Source organism: Rhincodon typus, chromosome 25, assembly GCF_021869965.1.
Source record: "Rhincodon typus isolate 14 chromosome 25, sRhiTyp1.1, whole genome shotgun sequence".
Taxonomy (NCBI): domain Eukaryota; kingdom Metazoa; phylum Chordata; class Chondrichthyes; order Orectolobiformes; family Rhincodontidae; genus Rhincodon; species Rhincodon typus.
Window position 1 is genome coordinate 21,431,212 of NC_063356.1, and position 10,282 is coordinate 21,441,493.

Here is a 10,282-nt window from a genome sequence, read left to right on the forward strand (position 1 = left end):
AAGGCTGACATTTCAGGCCTAGGCCCGAAACGTCAGCCTTCCTGCTCCTCTGATGCTGCTTGGCCTGCTGTGTTCATCCAGCTCTACACCTTGTTATCTAACATCCTGGTAAATCTCCTCTGCACCCTCTCCAGTGCAATCACATTCGCCCCCCCATGCGAGGTTATGTGAGCAGCTGAACTCAAATGAAACACAGATGGCAACAGTGGATACAGTGTTCTAGAGTAGATTGCGTTTTCACAGAAGTGTCAGAAAAACCAAAAGCCAGGAGCCACAACAGAAAAGTCCTGAGACGACTTCTTGAATATTAGAAATCAAAGACTTGCCAGAAGTGAGGAGAATGAAGAGTACTCTGAAGTGGCAGTATGTCTGTGCCTACTCCTTTCATAGCTCTTCAATGCTGTTGAAGCACTAATACAGGTGCACAGGAGCTATGGAAGGCTTGCTTCCACAAGTATGGAACATTTTCAGGACTGCATTAAAAGCAGCAACAGCTCCAGCTCAGTACTTTCTTATACACAGTGAATGGATGCATTGTGGATGGTGTCCTGAGCAAACAAGTTCTTGATGAAAACTAACCAGATTTTCAGTCAATCCTAGCAGCACTCAATTTGGTTCTAAGTGAAAACATATTGAAAGCAGCCAGTATAATGAGTGGTCTTAGTAGCTAGAGGAATTCCGAGACTCCTTCATTGATGTTTTGTATAGATTGGCCTGTTCACGCAGTTATGGTAGGATGAGCTTCTTCAACATAGAATAGTAATTTGAGTGTTCGACTACATGCCATCTGACTTTTTACAGTCTAATGAAGACTTAACATTAGAGAGACAGTTTAGCATTAAAGTCAGGCAAAGCCAAATGTGCAAAACTCGGATCTGATTTAGCACAACTCCAAAGCTCAGTCCAAGTTGGCTTGCCCCAATGATGGCCAACCTGCCTGATAGGAAGCCTGCCAAAGTTAAGGAAAATGCAAAAGACAGTATTTTGAAATGGTGGCATTGTGGTGCAAGACGACATAGAATTGTCCAGCACAGGCTGCACAATGCTTTCACTGTAGCAGAATCAGCCATTTCCAGCAAATCAATAATTCAACATCAACTCTTGAGATAAAAGTGGTCTCTGAATGATGGAGAATCCAGCAAACTGAAGAAGCAGGAAATGTGAAAAGTTATACACTTTCTTGAACATTATTGAACTGGAGCAGGAATTGATGATCTGAATCAGATTTTAGTCATCAGTCTTAAAAAATTTTATTCACGATTCAGGAGAAACAGTTACAGTACTGTCTGACACTTTAGAATTGTTTGACACCATATGCTTTCAGTCACCAAACATCGGGATCCAGGGTCTTGGAGACCAGAGCCTTCCAGTTAATGGTGTTTTTATAGAACAGTTCTCAACAATGGCAGTTATTAATGAGTCTATTTATGCTTTATTGAATCAGAACAGATCCTTGCTGAGCTGGCAAGCTTGTGTACAACTAGGTCTTCTACAGCTGGTACAACAGAATCCATGCCAGGTATGACATTCCATGCTGAGATGATGCCTGTATTCCCTTTTGTGAGGAATTATCTCAGTCTTTCCAGAAGGATGTGCTTTTGTCAGAAGATTTAACACTGTTTTCTGAGCGTTGACCACAGTTTTTCCAAATATCCTATCAATCAAATCTTCTTTCAAGAAGTATCTCTGTTTTTCCAGATGTTTGATCCATGTCAAGATACTCCTTCTTCAGTCATGATTGAAGAGGGTTAGCCTGTTTCTTTAGAAGGTCCTCGGCAGGAGGCACTTCCAGTGGGTGAATGAGAGCATTTTGGGCCCTGTTTGGCATTTCAACAAGAAATTCTTATGATCTCTGACACACTTTAATGTAGTTGATCAAGATACCTGTAATATTCTTCCAGATCACTGTGAGTAAAATTCTTCACCTACTCTTATGGAATGCAAGTTTTATGTGACAAATAATATTAAGGAGAAGCACTACATGTGGCTATTAAATATGTGATGGAAGTACAAGATAGTACAAGATGAGCCACAATGATCTTTCAATCAGCAGCAAACAGAGTGACCCAGTTGGGGTTGTACAGGATCACAGAAAGCATTAGGCTGTGCACATGCCAGAAAGTTCTTCAGCAATACTGGAGTATGAGAATAACGTTCTAGTTTTCTTTGAAAGGCCAGAAGGTTCTTTACCTTTGTCTAGCTTTCTAGTGACAGTTATAAACAATACTGATGAAGTTCATCGCATATTGTTCTCCTCCAGAGTGGTTCACAACAACTACAGACATGGTCACAGCAATCCTAACAGCAACATCTTCCAGAACAAGGTAAAGTATCTGCAAAAATCTTCATCAATAATTTGCAATCCTTGTGCGAGACTTCAAACTCAGGTTCTGTCTACCCTCATGCATGGTCTTTTGAATGGCAAACATTACACAAAGTCTGATAGTTATTAAAGTTTGTGTTAAAGATTCATTTCAATTTAGCGTTTGTACAAAGTGCTTTTTGCAGTTTTAAATCTGCAGATTCTACAGAACAAATGTACAACTAGTTGGATAAAAACCGAAAGAACTGCAGATACTGTAAATCTGTGAGAAAGCATCAAATTTAATTACAAGTTACCCCATATCATGGTGAATGCAAACCAACCACTGTTAAAATAAAACTTAGAACTATTAGTTCAGAGCAGTTGTTGAAAAGGAATAGTGGTATTTATAGGTTCTGGTCAGTATATATGGGAACTGAAGATTGGAACTGGTGCTTATCAACAACAATCCTAACATTGAATCTGCAGAACACGTGTTGCACAATAGGAAATCACTTCAAAGGCAGGGAGAAAATTGCAAATTAGTCTTTATCTTTTATAAATAGAAAATGCACTGAGAAGACAGAAGAACTTATTACTGACGACACATCACAGATTTCATTCATCAAGAAGATCATCAAAGTGACTATGTTTGTGACATTGCTATTTTCTGACCATTTTTGCACAGAAAGGTTTTGGAGCATTGACTTTTACATCAAGTCTTTTAAAGCCTAGTAGTGTATTTAAACCAATCTTTGTTTAATTCTGATTAGCTTCTTAGTTTATTACACTCCATATATGCTGGCATTAGTTTTAGCTCCTTGCTTGTAAAAATGATTTACATTTATATAGGGTACTTACAGCACATTTCATGACCTCAGGACATCCTAAAATGTTTTACAGCCAATGAAATAATTTATTTGAAGTATAGTCACTGTTGTTATGTCAGGAACGTAGCAGTCAATTTGGCACAGCAAGCTCCCATAAGCAGAAGTGTAATCATGACCAGATAATCTCTGTGCGATGGTGATTGAGCAATAATTATTGATCAGGACAGCAAGAATAACTTTCCAGCTTTTCTTCAATACATACAATGGGACTTTTTATTTCCACCTTGGGATCTTAATTTGACATGGAATCTGAAAAACAGCACCTACAACAATGCAGCACTCTTGCAGCACTGCACTACAGTGGGACTTCAACCCACAACCTCTTAGACTAATGCAAGGGTACTTACAACTGAGGCTTTTATTGTCAATGAAAAACAATTTATTGATCTGTCTTGGCAATCGATAGCACCCCACATCCCATCGTGTTGGAGGGTCCTTGATTTTTCTCAGGAAGCTAAAACTCACAGGAAAAGCCTGACAGGCTGTTGAAGCAGTAAACTGTGAGGCAGGCATGAAGTGAGATATTCAGAGGACAAACATGAAACAAATTGCAAACCTGTTCAAACACAGGCAGCTGGGATCACTTTTTGAAAGGCTGAGGCAGCACACGTGGAATTCTGTAAACTAAATAAGAAAATGTGAGATATAAATATTTAACGCAGCCACAGTGTTGGGTCAGAGATGACAGAGTGTTCCTAGCATCATGTCACCGATGTACAGAGGCTGCTCTAAGTGAATTATGGTACCATCATGACTGGGAAAGAACACCAGTAACTCACTGTCACCGGTTGAGATATCGCTTATAATTCCATCCTTCTTCAGAAGATGGAAGATGTGATATTGTTGTTCCCTCTACAAATACACTGTTGTGAGTTATACCAGAGCTGTTGTGCTATTCCAGTAATTTAATAAGTCATGGTATGAACCCTGTACAACACAAACCAAGGGCCCAATGCTTGTTCTCCATTCTAACAAACATTCCTGACAATTGATCTTGTCAGTGCTTCTCACTGAGTGAATGCTCTGTTGTCTCAATTAGCAAACCTCACAAGTCGAAGCCTGCACACACGCACATAGCCTGAAGGCACCACTACTCAGCTCAGTTCTTGTGAAGGCTCAATCTTTCTGCAGCTTGCAACTACACACACCAACACAAAAATTGCAATTGATCATGAAGGAGTGAGATCATTACATGGCACTTTACAGGCAAGAAAGTACGGCCGCAGTCACAGGGCTATTGACCCAGAATAGCCTGTTTGCTAATAAGACTGTGCTAAATATCTTCTTGTGTAAAAGCAATATGTTTGTGAAATTCGTCCACCTTCAAGTTAATGTGAGAGGTGAAGGGGCCTATTTGTAACATGGAGATTGTCTTACCATCTGCAATCTTCCTAATTATAGATTTTTCTTCTTCACTATAATGTCTTGAGGAAAGTTTAGGAACAAATTACTTAGGTTAACACATGTCCCTTACCCCCTTCTGTGTTCCCAATGGAAAGCAAGCTGGGGGAGGTGTGCCGGTTAAAATTAGGGGTGGGGGGGGAGGAATCTTATCAACCTTTAGTTTCTAACCTTCCTTCTCTTCTGTTCTACTTGCTCTTCCTCACATTTTTAACAGCAATAAACCTATCACTTTTCACCTCTGAATAGAATCCTTATAATGTGAAAACAGGCCATTCAGGCCAACAAGCCCACACCGACTCTCCAAACAGCAACACATGCAGACCCATCCCCTCTACCTTTCCCTGTAACCCTGCATTTCCCATGGCTAACACACCTTACCGGTGGTGGGGGTGGAGGTATTGGGTTGTTGCAGTTCTCTGGAAATTACAAAAGACTGAGGGATATTGGGCAGGGTGTCAAGAGTCCACTAGAAAGGAGGGGTAGGATGAGCATTGATCTGGGATAGGGTGTAAAGATTGCTGGGGCTTTGAAAGATTGAGAGTGTGAATTCGATGACCTCAGCACTAGCTATTGGGTCCAGTTGCTGAACTAAAGCCTGAGGAAAAGTCTCACCTAAATATTATATCCTCAGATCTGTCTCCTCAAAGGGCTTACATCTCAAATCTCTCCAAGTAGACACGTTAGGTGGGATTTCACCCAATTACCTATTTCACCTTCTCTCAACAGTACCTTTCCACCCACAACCCCGTGTTGTCCATTGTGGGGTAAGGGGTTAAAATCGTCACCATCCAGTACTGGTGTCTCTAAGGAAAGAAAATTGTGATGTATTCATCCATTCACAGAACTGCACTGGTCAGGTTCACCTGCAGAAAACCTGCTACATTGTACAATATCACCCAGAAACATAAACTTGAAATCCTACTTTTAAAAATGTCTTTGCCAAGGAATATGCTACAAAACGTGGTCTGAAGAAATCTCCTCAGAAGTCATTAATAATAAAAACAAAGTTAGACCAGCCCTAAAAATTCTCAGTTTTACCTTATCTTTAGGGCCAAATTTACCCTAAACCTGCCTTTGATAGAATTGTGGAGGAATTGTGCATCATGTTATAACACACCGAATGAGGCTCCGTAGGTTGGTGTCTGAGCTGTGAGTCCAGGACTTGAACTTGGAAATCTAAGGCAACACTTCAGTGCAATTCTGAGGTAGTGCTGTACTGTCAGAGGTGCTAACTTTCTGTTGAGCTGTTCATTCAAGGTTTGGTCTGCTCTCTTGACTGGTTGTAAAGGACTCCTTGACACTATTTCAAAGATTTTAGCAAAGATTTGTAGCTCAGGGTGTGGGTGGTGAGATTGCTGACTTGCTCGCCAAGCTGGGTTGTTTTCGTTCAGACATTTTGTCACCATGCTAGGTAACATCAAGCCAAACATAGACCCGCACGGGAATTCCTAGAGGCATGGTTCTCAACCCAAAATGCAATCAACAAACATATAGAATTGGACCCTGTATACAAACCCATACAGAACAAAACCAGAAATGACACCACTCACCATAACAGACTGGACAGTCTGAATTCCAAGTGGAGCAGAACAACATCGCTTCATCGGAGGCCTCACTGATGATGTTACCTAGCACGATGACAAAACATCTGAACAAAAACAAGCCAGCTCGGTGAGCAAGTCAACAACCTCACTATTTCAAAGAAGATCAGTGAAGTTAATCCCAGTTCAAAGGCAAAATGCTGCAGGTGCAGGAAGTCTGAAAAAAACAAAGACAGTATCTGCAAAGGGAAACAGAGTTAATGATTCAGGTCAATGAACTTTCACCAGAACTGAAGATAAATGGAAATGTAAATGGTTTTAAGTCAGAAGAAGCGGGTATGGAACAGGAAGAACAAAGGAGAAGGTTAGTAATAGGGTGGAGACCAGGGGAGATTAAAAAACTTTTTATGATGTCCAACAGCAGATTATTGACAGAAAGGCCAGTAACCAGTGAACGGAGATCTAATATAGTTGGAAGGAGAATCTGAGGTGACATGAAGAAAATAAATCACTGAATTCCTACAGTCTAAAGTGGAATAATGACTGTCTGGCCATCAGAAATTCTGTGTCAAAATTAATGAAATTTTCCTGTTCATGTAGTGAAAGCAAGAAATGATACTCATACAGTCAACAATGAACTGGGCAAAGAGATGTGAGAGAGGCTAGTGCTGACCAAGTGAATTTCCCATCAATCCCACATAAAAAGCAGACTTAATAGGTCACATAGCAACACCTTTCATTTGTTTCTAACCTTTTTTTCATTTAATCACCCAGTTCAGAGATATTATTACACACCTCTGTAGCAGGTGGGGCTTGAACCTGGGCCTCCCAGTCCACAGTAGGGAACCTACCACTGCACCACAAAAGCCAGAAACACATATCTATTTTTTGCCAGAAATACTTGCCCCAACTCCAAAATGACTGTTGTGAGCAAATGTTCTCCAGGCACATGCTGTTTTCTCTGATCACCTTTCTAATAGCTGCACAGAGGCTGGTATCCCATCACCAAGTCATCTTTTATTTATTTGTGCACAGTACACCGGCTGTGGCCAGCCAGCTCGGAGTCAGTCCCTGACTTGAGGAAATTCTTAATCCCCTGTTTATTTTTTTAAATCCCCTGTCTATATCTTTTTTTGTTAGCCCCAAGCTACTGATGCAGTAAGTGCGTATTTTTTTCCCCACAGTACCTGCGTTGAGTGTATGTAAGTGCAGGGACTCAGTAAAGACACCATTTGCAAAAAGACTTTATTCAATATTTCCACCACCAGGAAAACACCCATGTGGCCAAGGAACCAGTAACAAGCAAAGCCCGATAAGGGCAATGCTGATGTGAAAAGAAAGTGAAGGGTGAAGGTGGGCGTTAAATCAGAGTTGGAGGTGGCAATGGCTTTCTATTTGGAGGAAATGATTGAAGTTGTTAGTGTGTCATGAAATTGTTTGTGATTTGTCTTCTCCTGACTTCAGATTTGCCCATTTGTATTTTGTCTCTCCTCCTTCCTCTTTTCACAGCTTAAAAATTCTTGACTTTGCAGTTCTAATGGAAGGTTATCAGCCTGAATGGTTATCTCTCTTTATCTTAATAGCAGGTGCTGCCCAATCTGCTGAGTTTTCCAGCTTCTTTAAAGAAAGATATTTTTTCTAGTTCTCGCAGGGTGTTCTGGTCTATATCAATCCCTCTTTCAATGTCACACCCACACACACACACAATTCAGATTATCTGGAACAAAAACTAGACAAGCTCAACAGGTCTGGCAGCATGTGTGAAGGAAAAATCAGAGTTAATGTTTCGGGTCTGGTGACCCTTCCTCAGAACTGATGGTAGCTGGGAAAACACTGGTTTGTATGCAGAAAATAGGGAGGGGGTTGAGTTAGGGAATAAATGATAGGATAGAGCCCAAAGAGAGAGAAGATCAGTTGGACAGAAAAATGAGTTGATAATGATCTGGCTGGGAGAATGGATAGTTGTTAATGGGGACTGTTAGTGACTAACAACAGGGGGTGTGTAATGGCAGGCTATGTGGTAACAAGGCCTGGTGTGTGGGATGGGAGAGTTTAGGCCTTAAAATTATTGAACTCATATAGAGTCCAGAGGGCTGCAGAGTCCCCAAGTGGAAAATGAGGTGCTGTTCTTCCAGCTTTCGCTGGAACACTGCAGCAAGCCAGATACAGACATGTTGGTCAGGGAACAGGGTGGTGTGTTAAAAGTGGCAGGCAACAGGTAGTTCAGGGTCTTTTTTGCAAGCAGAATGTAGATGTTCCGCGAAGCGGTCGCCAAGTCTACACTTCATTTCCCCAGTGTAGAGGAGACTACATTGTGAGCAGCGAATGCAGTAGACTAGATTCTGGGAAGTGCAGGTGAAGTGTTGCTTCACTGGAAGGCATGTTTGCAGATTATCTGGAACCCAAAATGTTAACTCAGCTTTCTCTCTCTACATATGCTGCCAGACCAGCTGGGTTTCTCCAGCAATTACTGCTTTTTTTCTTTCAGATCTGCAGCCTCCTATTTTCGCAGATTAACTGGTCATTGAGGCGACTTGCTGTACGCAAACTGTCTGTTGGATATTGCCCATTTCAACGGGAAGTATAATTCAGAACCTTGGTTGTGAAGTGCTTTGGGAGGGTTGGTTGTTGAAGTCTAAACGGAAGTCCGTCACTTTTTAACTGTACTGCGGGGCCAGAGTTTTACAGAGGACTGTTCTTCCATTAAGGGGAGAGAGAGAGGGAAGGAAGGGTTTCGACCTGAAACGTCAGTTTTCCTGTTCCTCTGATGCTGCCTGGTCTGCTGTGCTCCTCCAGCTCCATACTGTGTTATCTCTGACCCCAGCACTTAGGCGTGGGAAGAGGCTCAGAAGGAGGGAACTTCAACATTAGTCCTTCGCTGACTATCCACCCTCGGGTGTCATGCAAGCAGGCAACTTTTTTTTTAAAGATGGTTACTTTTGCTTTTCCTCTATTACGGAAAATAACCAAACCCACTGCGGCGAGCTTATTAAAAAAAAGACACAAAGCAATTAGTGTAGAATCAGCGTCGACTTTATAATTACAGGGAGCGAGCGTAGTTACTGACACAGTTCTCTGTTGGGAGGGTGGGACGTTGTTGTTAAGCAAGTTCCACAACGTGAAGGATCAGGCTGCTACGTCGGGGCTGACTGGGTTTCACTCTGCAGAATGTAGACTCCGCCCCGAGTTTCTAACCCACTCACTGGGTCAGGGAACTCATGCAAGTCATCATCCACATCTTAGCCGTAGCTCTGACTGCCCAGAACGGAGGCTTTCAGGCACCTGGAGACCACACCGACTCAAGTCTCTTCTCAGGTGTACACTCCCCACTCCCAAAGGCTTTCTGACGAGTGAATCCGAAGCTAGCTGAACTCAGAGGTACTTTTATATATTTCCGGAACTTTTTAACATTTCCTTTTGAGCCAAAGCGTGGGTTTTGAGCAAAGGACCAGATCTGACTGCAAGCTGTGGCTCACGTTGGAAGGATGAAAGCTTTAGTGTTCAGTCCTGAACTTGGTGGGCTTGTTGTGACCGGTTTTTTTTGTCTAAACAACTTGTCGATACAGTAAACACTAGCAGAATGGTACATAAGTGTAAGTCAGGTTTTCACACTGTGCTGAAGGTATTCTGACAGCAAATTATTATGAGTTCCTCCAGCATAGTCTCATTCTTATAAATGAGGACGGTTTCCGGGCTTGCTTTATCTGTGGATCAGATGACGATTTTCTGAAAATGTTCTTTACAAAAAACTTTTCATTTAAGCTCTGTTTCAAAGAAGTAACAGAGGACGTTTGTTGAAGACAGTTTACGGTGAATTGTTGGTACTTTAACCGAACTAATGAAGAAAAGCTACAAGTCTACTTTTTAACATGGAGAAGTGTGTGCTTATAGATAGTGACCACGCCAGTTCTGACACTAGCAACTTGAGGTCTTATCGCTGGTCCATTTCGTTGGTTATCGATGATGAGCAAAATTGAGCTGAGGGGCAGGGAAATACCTTCTGTGACATGATCATTTCACCAAGAAAGTTGTTGTGAATAAAACAGTTTATTTTTATGCACGAAGGGGTAGTAGGAACTGATGATGCTGGAGAATCTGAGATAACAAGGTGTAGAGCTGGATGAACACAGCAGGCCAGGCAGCAT